The 17,874-nt window shown below is 42.3% G+C and overlaps 1 long non-coding RNA gene across 1 annotated transcript; it reads right to left on the minus strand.

Annotated features, from left to right (window-relative positions):
• Nucleotides 1–1,416: 1,416 nt before the first annotated feature.
• LOC108352806 (uncharacterized) lies at nucleotides 1,417–12,460 on the minus strand. Its single transcript, XR_005493438.2, has 4 exons — nucleotides 12,355–12,460; nucleotides 10,578–10,769; nucleotides 7,748–7,890; nucleotides 1,417–1,568 (listed from the first exon to the last, which is right to left on the minus strand). It is a non-coding gene; the product is annotated as an uncharacterized LOC108352806 (long non-coding RNA).
• Between the last annotated feature and the right edge of the window lie 5,414 nt (nucleotides 12,461–17,874).

Genomic DNA, 17,874 nt, shown 5'->3' on the forward strand with positions numbered 1-17,874 from the left:
CCATCCAATCCTCTGCACTTAGCATACAAGAACCGCCACCTCACTGTGGCTGACATTCCCTCTCGGAAAGAAGCAAGACTTGGGAATTTGACTTTTGTTACTTAACAGAAGAGTAACCTAAAGATCTATCTTTTGGGGACATTTGCACTGTTTTATTCAATTTAATGCAATTAATTATAGGATTTAATGCAATTACACTTGAGTCATTTAGTTTACTATTCCAATGGGCTGAGATTGCCTTTTTCTTTCCAAAGAGTCAGCCGCACTCATGCTATTACCCAGACTTCCAGGAGAGAAACTGGTTTTCTGCTTTTCTCAGAGTTTTAGAGAGCAGGAGGAAAGCCCTCGAAATTCTTCTAGGTCACTCTTTTTTTTTTAGGTCATCAAACTTAGCCGGCTGCAAGTAGCTGATGTTTTTGTTCTTCCTTCCTGACTCCTTCTCCAGAGAACACAATGACTTGGATATGCACCGTGTTGCTTGGGTTTTTAGACTATAAGAGATAGGTCTGTCAGTTCAGTTCAATTTAGCATAGCCCTGGATGGCAGGCACATGAAACTGTTTTCTTATTGGAAAGTATGTAAATTAACGAGGTCTTGGAGTTAGAGGCAGGCACTCACTCTCCCAGGCCCACCTACTCAGACTTTAAATCATCGAGAAAACTGCACCTCACACAGCACGACTTTCCGGCATCCACTGTAAAGACGACAAAGCTCCTACACAAGCCGGGACTCCTCTGCCACAAAGACGCCAAACGTCCTCTACTTAATAGTAGAGGTTGCGTGCTTTTGTCCAAGTCAGAAATTTTGTTTAAGAGTAACAAGATTATTCAGTCATTGTTGAAAATGAGCGGCATAGAAGAAGAAGGTGACAGAGACTCTGATATATTGCTACATGCCAAACAATTTCTCCTGTTCCTAAATCTTACTCGGTTTTCTTAAAAGAAGGGTGCTTACAACTGGGATGAATTTGAATTTTGAATTTGAGGTTTCTCTGAAGGCGCGATCATGCCTGGATTTTTATATCCAGTAAAGCCTTACCTGTGTTAAGAGAATCTTCTGCCTTTCAGGCCAATAAGGTCCAGGAGCTCCAAGAATTGCCCACACCACCTGATCTACTTTGACCTAGTGTTACTCAAGGCACCTAAAGGTCAAGATCAATGGTCAGAGCCCATTCTATGTCTCTGACCTGGGTCACACCCAATAAGATTGAATGTGCATATAACTCCGTCTGTCCTGAGGTCAAATCAAGTCACAGGGCTGGAAGCAGAGGTGAAGAAGGCTTCAGGGAGTGGACAGCTACTGCTCAAAGGAATGAGAGACCAGAGCAGAAAGTCGTTTTGTGCATAAGCCAGGGGTTGAAGCTTGCTTGTTTACATTATTTTGATGAACCCAGTGACAGTTTATTACTTTAAACAATTTTGTTGTGAATCTTTAGTCTTTATTCTCATAAGAGTTGGAGTCAGAAGGCTACACCCTGTCACTGTGGCTTACGTGTTGAAAGAGAAATCCGTGGACAGATGGGTTGAGCACACCAGGTTTCTACCGGAAAGTGCAAAGCATCTGAGACCCTAGAAGATAAATGATGGGAGAAGAAAAACGGTAAGTGCTAAACTCTTGAGTTTTGTTTTAATTAGCAGAATATAGCAGTTCTTGAAAATCAAACAATTCTTTACATAGTTTTCTTTTTGTTGCATAGGGGCTAGCTAGTCTTTAAGTTTGAGAAGCCAACCATCGGTCTGGACTCAATGACTTGCCTTTATGAATTTTAGCTTGTTTTTCTGTAAAACAAAAACCATAATATCATATTTGTTCAACCTCAGCGTCTGGGAGATTACACACAAAACAGTGTATGGATAATACTCCGTGTTCTGTGAATTGTCATATGTTAGGGGAGCTGAGACCTTGTCTTCAGCTCATTGGACAGTTGTCATCTGAATGAGTTTTTGTCACAAAAATTAAAGGTACGAAGTGATTATTCTCAGCATCAACTGTGGCTTTGGAAGCAAAGAGGACTGGGAAGCAAAGAGAAAAAATTTATGACAGAGAGCAGCGCTGATGGCAGCTGGAGGCTGGGAGTCTTCTCCAGGGATAGATGAAGATGGGGTCCTGTCTTGTAGTTCTCTAGACAATATAGACTCTGTTGAGTTGATGTTTCTTTGTATGTTCTCACCCCAAATTTAAAGCACAGGACTGAGCAGAAGCCCAGGAGAAGTGTTGTCAAGAGCGTAGGAAAATGGATCTGTATTTGTCCTGTTCAGCCACCTTCCTGGGAGCAGGGCAACCTTGACACTGTTACTTAATCTGTCTGTGCTAGAGTTTTCTCATCATTCTAAGGGATGGTCACAAGCATTCAACTGACAGACAGTGTTCAGCCTCTTGTGAAAGATACCGAGCACCTGAATCCTGGTCACCTTTCTGTCACACTGGCTTTCCTGAGGGAGAAGCAGAAACAACACATTCGCGGAGCCTGCGAGTCCATCACAGTTGGGTGAACTGAGGTCTCAGCCCAGCCCCTCAGGACCACCTTTAATTATAGAAAGGTCTCGATTTCATGTCAGACCAATTAAGTGAGTGCTGCTAAGGTTTGTTCCAGCATCAGCATCTTCTGCACTAGCGGTTCTCGATCTATGGGTCTCAATCATCACACATTTCCAATGATCAACCCCCAGCCATAAATTTATTTTTGGTGCTACTTTATAACTACACTTTTGCTACTGAGTGTGTCTCAGTTCCTAAGATCACCAGCAACATGTGCTTTGCAATGGCTGCGACCCACAGGTTGAGAACTGCTGTTCTAGACCAATAAGCAGAGAACGTCAGTGTTAAAATAAACAGCAGACTCCTGTCTGAATCAGGTTAAGGTGGGAGCCTTAACACATCTTGCTTTGGGTCCTGGCCCTGTTGCCTATCAGCTGTGGACCTTGGATCTGGATTTCTTTATCTGTAAAAGGAGAGACCTGATTAGGATATGCTGTGTTGAAAAATGGTAACTACTATATTAAAAGAAGTCTTCTTGGAGAATATCCATTCACTTTGTCTCTCCTCTGAGTCTATTATCCACTCGTCTTAGTTCCAAGGTAGGTGAATGAGGAGCTAAAATCATGGTTACTCTGTCCTGTAGGGTAGCACTGTACTGACAAAAGCCCTGTCTGCCCTCTGCACACCTTCTGTGTCCCCAAGTTCTCCCAGTGCCTAGAGGACAGTGTTACATAATGGATACAGGAATCTTAGGACCTCTGCAGGGATTTATCCCCAAAGTCTTCATCCTGTCCAGTTTTTAGCTATCAAGTTTTCTTTTGTAACTGGCATATATATATATATATATATATATATATATATATATATATATATATTACATTGTGTGCTTCCATTGAGTATATAATAAAGTTTAAAAGTTTACTACGTCCCCCCCCCCCAGCAGAGTTTTCGTTAGGAAAGATGATTAATAGAAACTATAGAGGAAAAAAACAAGACAAAAAACTCTAATTCCTATGGCGAACAGCACAGCACATGCCTGGGGGTGTCCTGGAAGAGGGCTGGCTCCGTGGGGAGCTTTTCTGTTGACTGCCCGGTGCCTGGCATGCCTGCTTTTCTTCTTCTGATTGACTGCAAGTCAGAGAAAATTGGAAAAAAATTCTTCCACAAGCAAAAAAGTGAACTCCGCTGCAGGCCACTGGGAGGAGGGGTGAGAAGCAGGGCCGTGCTGTCTCTGTCACCTACATCTTCCACCTGTCCCCTCTGGAGCCTGCCTAGGAGCCTGCTATGTCAAGCACTCACTCCCCTCTCCTGAACCCTGGGGCTGCTTAGCGAGCCTCCCAAGAAAGGAAGAAAGGCTTCCAGGCTTCCGGGGGAATTCGCAGAAATACTTAAATGCAAGTTTTCACTTGTTGGTGAACTCAAACGGGTGATTTATTTTGCCCTAGTCAACGTAATTCCTAAAGAGGGTTAGGGCAAAGTCCAGACCCGGTAATCATGCATAGAAAGAAGCTTCTGTCAAATTCTTTCTTGTAGCAGAGAACTAAGAATGAATGCTACCTGAAACATCACACAGTCTCCATGAACACTCAAGACAAAGATTATCAACAGAGGACTGCAAACCCCTGGGAAACCCAGACTCTCGATTTAGCACATGTGCAAACTGCCCGACTCCAACTAAAGGTCTGGGTCTTCTAAGCACTGAGTTTGTGAAGCAGGGAGAAAGGACAAGTGTAATGTGCATCATGTTGGTAAACTGTGCTGTTTGAGTTCATTGAGAACTGGTCTGCAAGAAGGACTGCCCTCCCCAGCCTCATCCATACTGGACTGGCCTCCTCACCCTCATTCTTACTGGTCTTCTCTCATGTATTAAGTGTCCTCCAAAGCCATTTGTCTGTAGATGGCCTGCCTCTGATCCCCCATGTCGTGGGGAGAAGAGAACCACAGAACAGTCCAAGAGTAAATCATTACATCACTGAGCTAAAAGGTGAACCATGTCCAACAGAAGATACTATGGTTTAATCTGATGGTGTGGAAATACCTGCACTAGGAAAGAGAAGTTTAGACATGGGAAACATGAAATGGCAAGTTCAGCCATAGGAAACTCATCTATGGAGAAAAGACTCAACTGGGAAGTCTGGCCACCTACCTCAACTTCCACAGTTTATTTCTACTGGATGCTTTGAACAGCCAATCTGATGAGGCTTATCTATCTATCTATCTATCTATCTATCTATCTATCTATCTATCTATCTATCTACTTACCTATCTACCTATCATCCATCTCTTGTTATTTATTCTTTTGGTTCTGGCTTGCTATATATTTTGTAAACTTACTCATTTAAAACAGAAAATATGTCTATCATTAATCATGCTTCACACCACACAAAACGAGCTTGGACAAAGCAAAGTGCTCAGGTGAGTGAGTGACTGAACCTTCTAGGATGTATAGGAAAGCATAGCTTGTCATTGTTTGTCATTGTTGTTGTTGCACTTTTTTCTTCTTTTTTTTTCTTTCTGTTGCCTAGAGCCATGTTCAGTGTGGAACATCTGTACTTCAATAGAACTTTTAGTATTTCATTTTGGTGACTCTGTGGGAAAGTGGGACTTGAGCTAGGATGTGAAAAAGCCGGTCTGAGTTAAGTAAGGCTCGTGTTCGATGTCTGTGTGTAGCTTTCCATCCCTTATCCCTCACGTGTAGATCCGCTCACGCGCTGTACTAATAAGTTCTTCTAAACAGAGGATGGTTGGGCTCTTGGTTAGCCACGAATTCTTTAACACGTGGTACTTGTTCAGTTTAGTGCACTTCCAAGTGCTCCAAATCACATTGTCTTATCAAGTCACCACGAAGAACGTTGAAACTGGCTCAGAGATGATGGGAATTTGTGCAGCTTCCCAGAGATTTGTCCTACTCCACAGAGAATTTGTGCTGATTAAATCTAGGTCCCCCGTTGAAGGAATCAGAGAAAGAACTGGAAGAGCTTGAAGGGGCTTGAGACCCCATATGTACAACAATGCCAAGCAACCAGAGCTTCCAGGGACTAAGCCACTACCCAAAGACTATACATGGACTGACCCTGGACTCTGACCCCATAGGTAGCAATGAATATCCTAGTAAGAGCACCAGTGGAAGGGGAAGCCCTGGGTCCTGCTAAGACTGAACCCCCAGTGAACTAGACTATGGGGGGAGGGCGGCAATGGGGGGAGGGTGGGGAGGGGAACACCCATAAGGAAGGGGAGGGGGAGGGGGATGTTTGCCCGGAAACCGGGAAAGGGAATAACACTCGAAATGTATATAAGAAATACTCAAGTTAATAAAAAAAAATTAAAAAAATCTATATTAAAGGCTCTATAGACCGGAAAGAGGGCTTGATGGTTAAGAGTACTGACTGCTTTGTTCAGAGGATCCAGGTCTGATTCCTGGAACGGATGTGGTGACTTACGGCTGTTTGTAACTCTAGTCCCAAGGGATCTGATATCCTTTTCTTGCCTCTGAGGGCACATGCATGTACATGGTGTACAGGTGTACATGAATGCATAATAACCCATACACTTGAAATAAAAAAAATGAAAAAAAAAACGAAGGAAAAAAAGTTCAGTTGATTCACGTTGTGTTCAAGTCCATCAGAAAGAGGAATGTTATTTTGGTAAACTGATTTTATTACTAAAACAATATTATATCATGATTCATCTGATTTATATATTTATATATATAATGATATATATATAAAATGATATATATATAATGATAAATAAAAATACCAAGGTATAAGTACAAAATGTTGTCAAATTATTGCTTTTCAAAGACTCCAGATTATTATTCAAGTGATTTTTTTCAAAAACTTTAGTAAAAATATTCATTATATATAAACTTTACTAAAGCAGAGAAAAAAACCTATTGCAATTGCTTTTTCAAGTCTAGCACAGTTTTCAGTACCAAAACCTAACATAAAAATGGCATAGAAAGAAAACCACAAACAAACCTCACTCATGAAATAAAAGGTAATCATTGGGATAAAATAAGTAAATTGAACCTAGTAGTGTTTTGAAGACTGACTGACTATGAATAAATACAATATACCAGACAAATTTAAAATTGTTTCCCCACGGGAAGTCTATGAATATAATTGTTCAAAGATGAAAAAAAGTAGCAATCCCTACAGATCCTGAAAGCAGTTGCTGAAATTGAACACCCATTAAGAGTTTCTTATAAAACTACGAACAGAAGGAAATTTCCTTAATCTGAGGTAGAAGATTGAACATTAACCAAGAGATAATGCTGTTTGTGAGGTGAAATGGGAAAGCCATTTTTATCAGATTCTCCAGGGTTCTCTGTCATTGCTGAAGTTCAGTACTGTTCTGGAAACTCTGACAGATAAAACTGATAATAAAGAGTGAATTTATTTATTGAAAATGAGTATGAGAGGCATCACTCCTTGTGGATCATTGAAATGTCTGCCAAAAACAAAAATGCAAGTCAAAAACATACAAGTGAAGTAAAATTGCATTTAGAGTAACATTGAATTTACTAAGGAAGTTGTAACTGTAATGGACAATGCTGAGAAAGAGTGGAGCAAAATTACATTCATGGGAATAGCAATTGCACAGGGATAATTTTACAAAGTAACTTGTAGCTCTTTTGTAGACTAGCTGTCAAGACTAACTATGCTGTAAAGGAAAAATAATAAGTGGGGTTGCGAACGTATATCCATGTGCTCGTTTACTGGTTTCTTTAAACTTTTGATTTCCTAAAATAAGCGTAGGTCTGTCTTTATAGGAACAGTTCAGTACCTGGGGCAGGGAGTAAGAGGTCAGGGAAGTGACTTTCAATGGGCACGGGCTGTACAAAAAGATCCTCGGAGAACCTTTGCTTTCATGAATGAGACTGGCAATTTTCAAAAGGAAAGAGAACGCTAGCATGGGGCTGGAGCTGTGCCTCGGTGATAGAAGAACACTCATCCAGACAGGTAAGTGGCACCAACCCAACCCAGACACGATGACAGTCATGTGGGCCATCCTTCTTACATGTCTCTTTGGACTTCTACTGAGCTCTTTCCTGTGTGCAACAACAAAACAACTACTGGAATATTTGTGTCTCTATATTTGACATTTACATAGCCAAATGGGCCCCTAAGCATTGCGTGTTGGCGTGTTCATTTTTAAAATATGGAAATAACTGATATGGTTTTTGCCGTGTCTGTTGGTTAAGCATGCCTTTGTATGGTGGTGTATGGTTAGTTTTAATTGCTAATTAGAGAAGACCTACAATTACCTGGGCAGAGTCTCAGTGAGGGAGAGTCTAGACCATGTTGGCTTCTGGGTAGTCTGTGATGGATTGTCTTGATTTCCTTGGTTGACATGGGAAGGACTCAGCCTGAAAGTGGACAGCATCATTATCTGGTCTCGTGCCTGGAACTGTATACAAGTTGAGAAAACCAGCTGAGTATTTTGTTCACCCACATTTATCTCTCTCTGCTCTTGACTGTATACGTAATGTGATCAGCCGCTTCAAGTTCCTGCTTTAACTTCCCACAGTGATGGGCTATGAGTCAAATAAACCTTTTCTTCAGTTGCTTTTTATCGGGGTATTTGATCACAGCAACAGAAATAAACCTAATATAACGTCGGTACTAGAACTTCCTGAGATTATTAGAATCGTATTGCAAAAGAATATTTAACAACTTAGGTAAAGTGTTTGGAATGCAATCTTAAATGAAGGAAAAAAATCAACACCCGCAAACCTCTGACCTTCAATCCCTATGAGCAGAAAGGAAGAGAGAAAGAGTGAAAGGGAGCAAAAGAGAAAGAGAGTGAGTGGGAGAAAAAAGGGAAAAGGGGAGAATAAAATTAGTTCTTCCAACTGGATCAATGCATCTCTTAAAATATGAAATTGAATAATGAGCAAAATAAATAGTTCTTGCAATACCCCAGAGAACCACTAACTGCAATGTTGTTACTTGGAATCCCGCTTCCCGTGCCTGTTATTGGATTTCCTTTTCCAAGTTCATTTAATTCAGTTCAATTAAACAAACGTTTGCTAAATGCCCTGGCGAAAGCAGGGATGGATAGGTAGGGGAGGAAGACAGGAGGACACGCTGGGTCCCAGCTTAGTTAGGAGACAGATGAGAGGACGAAGAGGAGGGAGGGTTAATGCAATTAGGAAGCCACTGCAGCTGTCGTGATAAAGACAGACGGACGAACAGATGGATGGACTGACTGACAGACAGCTGTAGGCTGAAAGGAAGACTTATCTCATGCAGTGGAGCTGACACAGAACTTACAGAGTTAGCACTTGGAAGCTGAAGACATAGGGATGGATATGAGCATAAACAGGAAGGGAGCTCCAGCTGTATGATGACAATCTGTGTATGTAACATGTAGTCAGACCTTAATGTGAAGGAAGGCATGAAACATGAGTGTCAAAGATAACGGGCATGACTAGGGAACAATTATAAATAGATCACACACTGGACCACTTAGAGGTCAGCTTAGTGAGAAACAGTGAGAGTTCAAAGAGTCTGGAATTGGGAAGCAGCAGGGAAATGCACCCTGAGCCTCAGACCTTGGAACTGAAGAACCACCAGCAAAGGGTTCTGCCATCTACATTTCTCTGGGCTGAGAAATGGCACACTCACAAGGCACATACTGCAAAGGTGTTGGGAAAAGTCCTAAGGAAGAGTAAAGACACAATGATGTCATGTGACCCAGAGAGAATCCTCATATCAGGCTGCCTAGCGCTGCCTTGAGAGACTTGGTGGAGATGGGCAGGAGCTAGGGAAGCGCATCTGTAGAGAGTGGGGATGGGTGCCTTGGAGAGTATGCGAGAGACTAGAGATCCAAGCGACACCAGAATTCAGTATGAGCAAAAGTTGGTGACAAAAACAGGAGAACGTACGAGGTTGAAGATATTGTAATTTCTTAGACATTTAGTGTGACTTTAAGGCATGGTACCGTGGTTAGCTTTATAGAGATCTGAAAGGAGGAGTGAGCCTTGTATCACTTGCTCTGTCCTCCAGAGTAGCATTCCTTAGATTAGCATCTGACTATAGTGATCATCAGGGTTGCCGGGCTGAACCACAGTCAGAGATAGAGAGAGGCGGAAGGTTACACATGAAAGCAGGATAGACCTGGAAAGTTCTTGTCACCTGTGGAAACAGAATGCAGGTTACCCTCTGAACACAGTGAAGCCATGAGAGTGCATTCACCAGAGGAGGGATGAGACTTGGCTAGGTTTTAAGGGGGTCACGCTGGAATCTTTGTGAAATGTCCAGGGAAAAGGCTCAGGACTTAAGGGGCTGATTTTCAAGTCTGATCCTGCAGAAGGTGGCCAGATTCACAGTCAGTGAGACCCACTGTTGGATGGGAAAACTGCAGTGAGGGAGAGATATGCAGTTTAAATAAAAAAATAGTAAATATTTATCACATAACACAGCAGATCTCAGTATTTTAATGAATGAATGTATAATATAGTTTGATCATATCCACCCTTCAAAGTCCTCTCTCATCTTCCCCTCCCTCCTCCTGCTGGTTCCTTTTCTCTCTTCAAATATATGCATTTCTACTTTTATGCTTTTGTCTTAAACTATAGCAATTGCACGTGAGAGAAAACATGTATTATTTGTCTTTCTGAGTTTGTCTTATTTCTCTTGGCATAGCATCAGCAAGTTATATGCATAGTATTGCAAATGACATGATTCTACCACTCTTTATGGGTACATAGTACTCCACTGTGTGTACATGTCGTCTTTCCTTATCTGTTTATCAGACCGTGGGCACCTAGCTTGAATCTATTGTCAATAGTAATATGGTAAACATTGATGGGCAGGTGCGTCTAATGCAGGTTGACCTTAATACTTTGGACACACAGTTTCCATCTCACCACAGTTGGAGTGGACACCACTGAAAATAAGAACAAATGCTGGTGAGGAGTGTAGGAATGCTTAAACCCTTTGGGCAGTGCATAAATAAGCCAAACTACTATAGAAATCATTTTGAAGGTCCTCCGAAACTAGTTCGACATGACTACCCTAGGACCCAACTGTGCATATGCCTGAGGGATGCTGAGGTGTTTTTCCTACGCTGTTTATTGTGTACCCACATACATGAGGTTTTAGCCCGGATGTGTCCCAGCATCAATATGATTGTCAGAAGACAGCTTGTGCCTCTCTTCTCTGTGGATCACAAAGATCAAATGCAGGTCCTGGGACTTGACGACAAGCACCTTTACTGACTGAGCCTTCTCCCAGATCTTGAGATTTCAGCCTGAGCAAATGGTTAAATAAAGGCTGCATTCACTGTGAACGAAAAGTCAAGAAAAAAGAAGCTTGGTTAATAGATGAGTTTCAGGGGCCTGGAGAGATGACCCGGCAGATAAAGAGCGCTAGATGCTCTCCCAGAGTTTCATGTATATTGAAATGGCAAAATCATCTTTAAAACTAGCTGTGAGGTAAAGACTTGAAGGTGGGGTGGAGACCAAAGAAGAGCAAGGAGACATTTCTAAATAAGTGGTGCAAAGACCCTGTGGAGTCAGGAAGCACACTCAATCAGTGACAAAGGTGTATCACCCTAATGTTTGGATGGGTGGAGGCTTGTGGCCTAAGTGCCTGCTGTTTGAGGGCAGTTCTGACTGGAACCCAGATGTCCTGAGTTTTGCTGCTGAGCTCAGGGGCTGACATTCACTAGAGGACACTGGTGCTGGATACAGAAAATCCCAGGCTGACTCTGTGCTACTTATTAACAAACCTTGAGAGTACTTACTAGCATGTTGTCACCTCAATTTTTGGATAAAGAGCTTGGATCTTACCAAGGAAAGTACCTTGTTCTTTGTGCAAACACATGTGGCCAGTGCCATTTCCAGGCAAATGATATCTCAGGTCTTAGTGATCGTTTATGCCCAACTTTTTTACATATTACCAATCAGATATTCAGTAGAAGAGATAAAGTAAGCTGGATGCAGAGTTTCTGTAGTAAAGCTACAATTTTCATTTACTATTATAAGCAGTCATCAATGCTTAAATTAATACAAAGAATTGCTGGATTTTTTTTCCAGGTAATTGTCTAAAATGTCATGTTGGAGAAAATCAGGAATACTATTAAAACCAATGCAGGTTGCATTTTCCATTTCTACCTGTTTATTGTCTTTTCTGGCATCAGATAAGAAGATACAGGGTCTGAGAGAGACTTTAATAGTCTCTATAATAGTAGAGCTCACTGCCTAATACCCTGTTCTAGTCTATGTGCTGAAAATTGATTTTGTGGTAATTCTTTCCTGTGTCTAATCAGATCAATAAATTATAGTTATGGGTCTGTTATTCTAGGTCATTCTCTTTCCTCTCTAAGAGCTTTGGTCATTGTCCATCCACACATTCCTTCCCCCATTTTGGCTTGCCTATTCAGAAGCCAGTCCACAGACCTGCTAGCACAGCCTTTGTTGTCCTCAGAGACAATGTACCATGATGAAGACTTCCATTCATTCACTGGGAGCAGATGCTGCTCTGACCTCCCATTGATAAAAAAAGATGCTGTTTGAGAATCCCCCAGATCCCAGCTGAATTCTCAACCCTTAGTCACATTCCCAAGCTGGGGAACATATTAAGTACGCCAGAAACAGCACATTGTTCCAATGACTTCCAACTTCCTTGAAGGTTATGTGGGCTAATGATAAGGCATTCAGTCCATGTAAGCAAGCACAAAAGAGTCATGCTTAGAATGTGCTCAGTTCCTTAAGAAATGGGTTCGGGGTGATTGGCATACAAATCCAGCTACTGGGGTGTCCGATTAAAGCAGAGTTCTCACATGGCTCATGCTTTCTTCTCCACCCTGCTCATGAAAAAGGAAGAAGTGTCCATCTTTTAAAATGTGGGCCAACCACATCTTTACCTGCTGGGGATGCCACTTTCTCATACTGTTCCTTCAATTTTGAGCCATCATCAGCACCAGTGATTAATTAATGGGTTATTTACTGAAGTTCATCTTTCTTCTCTCCCTTTGAACAAGACACAGAGGACGGGCGAGGAAAAGCCAGAAATGTGCATTCCATTTGAAATCCATGATTAAAAAGCTTAAAAATTCAAACCAACATAAAAAACTGTTTTATTTTAATACTCTGCAAGGTTTCAGTGAACTCCATTATTTTCACTCACTATTTGCTTGAATAATTTAGGCAAGGAAGCTAAATTATACATAAAGTGTACAGTTAGAAGAAAAAGTTCATGCACAGCCTTAGGCTATAGCCTTCCCCTAATGATGTCTGAAGCCAGTGAAAAGAACTCGTTAGACTGAGAGTAATTTCTCAGGGTTTAATTTTTTTCTTAAAGCAATAATGTTCTTATAAAAATCTGACAAATAATACACTAAAAGGAAAAGTCACAAAAGAGGCTCTCCAGTGGAGGCTGTAGCCCTTGTAAATTCCCCCTTTTATTTCGTGTAAACGTTGACTTTTCTGTCACCATAACAGAGGGCTGTTGGCAGCCTCTACTGATCTGGTTCAGCAAGGAAAATACCCAACATGATTGAACGGAGTTTCTATTTGGACTCATCACTGCTCCAGAGTAACAAGTTAAAAGAAGATGCTTCAGGCTTAGTGACAACCCCAAATCTGCTGTGGAAGGGGGACCAGCACCCACTGGGTGCACTGTCACCCTGAACAAGTGGTTGCTGTTCCCTGGAGCTTCTCACTTAGCTGTGTCATTAAACATTTACAGACTGACACACATGCTCGGGCTCCCTCTCTGCATAACAACAGCTCTTCCGTCTGCTGCAAGGAGACAGGAATATCAAACCCGGACTGCTGTCACCTTTGATTTCTGAGCGGTCTTTGTTCCTCTCTTAAAGTCATACAACTGCAGAACTTGAGGAATCTAGGTGACCCCCCCCCCTTGCTTTACAGATGTGGAAACTGAGACCCGAAAACTGAAATGATGCACTCAAGGCTCTATTGGTATTGTATTTGTTCATCCATTCTCCAGATGTAGGGGGAGAAACAGGGAGAAACAGACACAGATACAGAGATACAGAAAGAAATAGAGACAGAGAAAGAGACAGAGAAACAGAGAAAGAGACAGAGGAAAAAAACAGAAAGACAGAGGCAGATAGATTGAGACAAAGAGAAAGAGTCAGAGACAGAGACACAGAGATAAACAGATTGAGAGACGGACAGGCAGACAGGCGGACAGACAGACAGATATATTACAGGTAGGGCAGCTGGGACTTCATTTCATATGACCATTTCAGTTTGCTCCTCTTCATCCTTTCAACTGGGTTGAGTCAGGTTTCCTGCCTGGACGAATCCTGAAAGTAAACTAAACACACGTAAACCAGTCTTGTGAATAGCTCAGTGGCAGAACCTTTGACTGTCTCTACACAGCAGCTTGCTGGTCTACCCAATGCATCCATTCCTTACATTCCCAGCTCCCACTAAGACATCAGTGAGCCCCCAGGAAGGCGGAACCTACATGTCTGTGTGGCTTGATATGCATCGATGACAATGAAAAGCCGGTAAGGCTCAGTGGAGGTGCTAACGGGAGCAGAGGGCACGTCCCACACAGGCTGAGCACCTTATCGTAAGGGTGGAAGTGCTGGGCTGAGCAGGAGTAGTCAGAAAGAGGGCGGTGGCAGAAATGACGTCTAACATTTCTTGTGATTCCTATTTGCTTCTGTGTTGTATGTATGTGCATGTGTATGTGCATGTGTGCACGGGTGTGTATGACTTGTGGAGCTGATTCTTTCCTTCCATGATGTGGGACCTGAAAGTGCAACTCAGGTGGTCGGGCTAGCAAGTGCGGTTGGCTGCTGAGCCATCCCGTTGCCCTTCATGGTTATATATTAAAACCTGGTTCCCCAAGGAATTTTTCCTAGCTATATTTTTCAAACTATTTTAAAGAAAATTTGTGAGTAAAGTTATCATAAGGAGTGAGTGTTTGGATGCATGGCATTGCTGCAACAATGCAAAGATACTAAGACATATGTAGTGCTTCCCAGAATTCCTAGCACACAGTTATATGAATGTTGTCTACTGTATTAGGCAAAATCTCTTCCATACACATTGGGTCTGCATGGACAGCCAACGGGAATAGGAAGGGATGGTAGTGGAGCAGCTGTCTAGCCAATGGTGCTCCACTGTTGACTTGACCTGGATTTAAAGGCATATTGGACTATTAGGGAAGGGCCATCTAAAATCGTCACATGGGAAACCAAAGATCTGGGCCAGTTAACCAACATACTGAGAGAAAAAGTAATTTGACTCAAGTGAAAATCAGGTAAGAGTTCCAGGTAAATATCGAACTGGAGATGTTTGAAAGCAGAGAACATGGCACACAGGAGGAATATGTGTATGCACACACCTTCACACAGGAGGAGTATGTGTATGCACACACCTTCACACAGGAGGAGTATGAGTATTCACACACCTTCATACAGGAGGAGTATGAGTATTCACACACCTTCACACAGGAGGAGTATGAGTATTCACACACCTTCACACAAGAGGAGTATGTGTATGCACACACCTTCACACAGGAGGAGTATGTGTATTCACACACCTTCACACAGGAGGAGTATGTGTATGTACACACCTTCACACAGGAGGAGTATGAGTATGCACACACCTTCACACAGGAGGAGTATGTGTATTCACACACCTTCACACAGGAGGAGTATGTGTATTCACACACCTTCACACAGAACCTCATTCCGAAAATTCACCATTACCATCCAAAAGCACCTCTTAGAGGCAAATTCGGTGAGTCTCATCCAGTTCTCAGAGTCAGAAGAAACCATTAAAGGCTATTTCCACAGATGTGTAGATCACTTTGGGATGCAAGCGGAGCCCAAGTATAAAAGGCTTGATTCATTCCTCTGAAATCCATTGGAATTGACTGAGGACATAAAGAAATGAGTCATGCCCGATCAAATATCATTAGTTGTGGAAGGTCACCCCAGAACAATGCTGAGGATACATTTGAAGAACAAAAGGGATCAGAGTAAAAGGCTAGGAAGTCTAGGGTACAGTTTACCCAAGGAGGGAACCAAAGGAGAACGAACAAAGATATGAATAGGGAGAATGTTAAAAACCTGGTGAGTTGTGGGCATGGGGAAACAGTCTAGGAAATATTTCTGGTTTGAATGATTGGTTACATGGACCAGGAGACTGTTTTGGAAGTAGACTGAAGAGGTTTATCATTGCTTATGCTCAACTTGAGTTGTCTTTTGTAACTCTAATGAGATCTCTTAGCCTATCCATCTATATGGTCTCTGAACATAGCAACAATCTAGATGGTAGGCTTAGCTATCTACAGGACAGAAGGGGCAGTTGAGGCTAGAGGTCTGATTGTTTATGCAAATGAGGAACAAGGGTAGGAAGCAAGATCATAGCTGAGGAATGCTATCATGCAAGGAGCAAGCACAGGAACCTCACCAAGAGTCAGATTTGGTGTGGATTTGTTCTGAGTTCTTTGGGGTGGCACCGACTTTTTCATATTTCCGAGTTCACTTTCCCCCATCTCCCAGAATAAAATGCAGTTACCCCTAGAGTTGAGCACCATCTCCTCAGCAAACACCCCTTCTGGCTGGGGAATGTGCCTCTCTGTTTTAGTCTGTAGCATCCTTTTTCTATAACAACACGAAAAATGCACACGTATAACACGGAATTGTCTTGCTAGGTTTGCTTGGATTGTAAACAATGCAGAGTCAGGGAGGACGAAATACTTACCATGCAGAGGTCATTAGTTACTTCTATTTTCGACAGAGAGGTGGCCCACAATTGGTCAGTTTCAGACAATTCTTCCCAACACCGGTGTGAGCAGAGTTTCCACACAGCATGGATTTATTTTAGCTGCAAAAAAAAAAAGAAAGAAAAAAAGAAATGAAATTCAAATGTGGTACTAAAATTTAGGCTCAAATGTGAGCCTTGCACATTTCTCCACCTCCGGCCCCTTTTTGGACAAAATGGCTCTTTACCAAGTCGGGTTATGATATTCCCTCACCATCTAAAACATTGTGTGTAACCAAAATATTACTCAAATCAAGCCTTCACTTTTGAGGCCAAACATCGTCAACCCTTGGTTTTCCCAATGGAAACCTGCGGCTGTTGTCATCCAGTGGGTAATCCTGTACCAGTGCCTGGCCGGGCCAATCAGCTTCTTCTCAGGCAAGAAAGTCAACCAATCACTTGCACCTGCTCAGGCTTGGCTCATGACACGAACCTTCTTTCAGGCCATTCCTGATCTATATTTCGCTCTCACTTTATCATTCCTTTCTTTCGGTCACAATGGCAGCATCAAAGGTGTACAGTTCTTCCTCACGTGGTGCTCTATTAAGAATGAAGGATGGAGTCCCATAATCCCTCCATCATGGCACATGATCCTATTCGTGGAAGGCTTCTTCAGTCATGCCTTCTTAACCTTTTCTTGGGAGGAGCACACATGGCTTCTCTAGAGTTGAGCCAGAGACGTTTCTTTCTAGGTCTCATTCCTACAGGGACAGTAGGAAGAGTTCCTAAGATAAATGTATACTACACTCAACACACCTTAGTGGTGATGGAAATGGGAAGCAGCCTAACTGTACATTACAGAAATAGTTATCAACTATAGTGTTCCACATAGGCAACACTCTACACCATTAAAATACATAAAGGCAGCATGCCCCGTCAAGAGGAGTAGATACATATGTACTTCCTTTACAAATGTGTACATATGGGGACCTGGGAAATTACTCCGTTGTAAAAGGCTCACTCTGGAAGCCTGAAGACCCCAGTGTGGATTCCCAGAATCTATGAACAAAGCAGGATATGGTGACAAGCACCTGCAACCTCAGCACAAATGGCACGAAGACAGGTGGGTCCCTGAAGCTCATTGGCCAGCCAGACTAGTTGAATTGATGAGCACTGTGTTCAAACAGAGACACTGCTTCAAACAGTAAAGGTGCGCTATGAACCACATCTAAGTCTAGCATAGCACGATAACCCTAAGGGTGCGATGGTGTATGCACACCTTGGAAGGAACCAAAGCTCTCTAATTGGACTCAAGACACACTCAATAGGACAGAAAGTAATCTGGTACCAAAAACTTACCCAACCACTCAGGTCTACTGGTCACGAGTCATGTGGGGGAACCCCAGCCACCATTTTACTAAAGCATCATACTTCCTACGTACATTCTAAATATTTGACCTTATGCCTATCCTCACTTCTCAGCGAGGAAGCTTCTCTTTGCCACAGTAGGATACAGTTACAGAATACCACAACTTTTCACCACACACAATTGTAGAACTCAGTCCCAAGGTATACACCTAGAAAATAATTCTGATGCCTAGGCTCAGGAGAGGAGAGTGGAAAGATTGCAAGAGTCAGAGAATCAGGGAGTTTGCTGTGAGACTATGTCTCCAAGTAATGTTAAATGTTAC

This window comes from Rattus norvegicus, chromosome 14, assembly GCF_036323735.1.
Source record: "Rattus norvegicus strain BN/NHsdMcwi chromosome 14, GRCr8, whole genome shotgun sequence".
Lineage (NCBI taxonomy): Eukaryota > Metazoa > Chordata > Mammalia > Rodentia > Muridae > Rattus > Rattus norvegicus.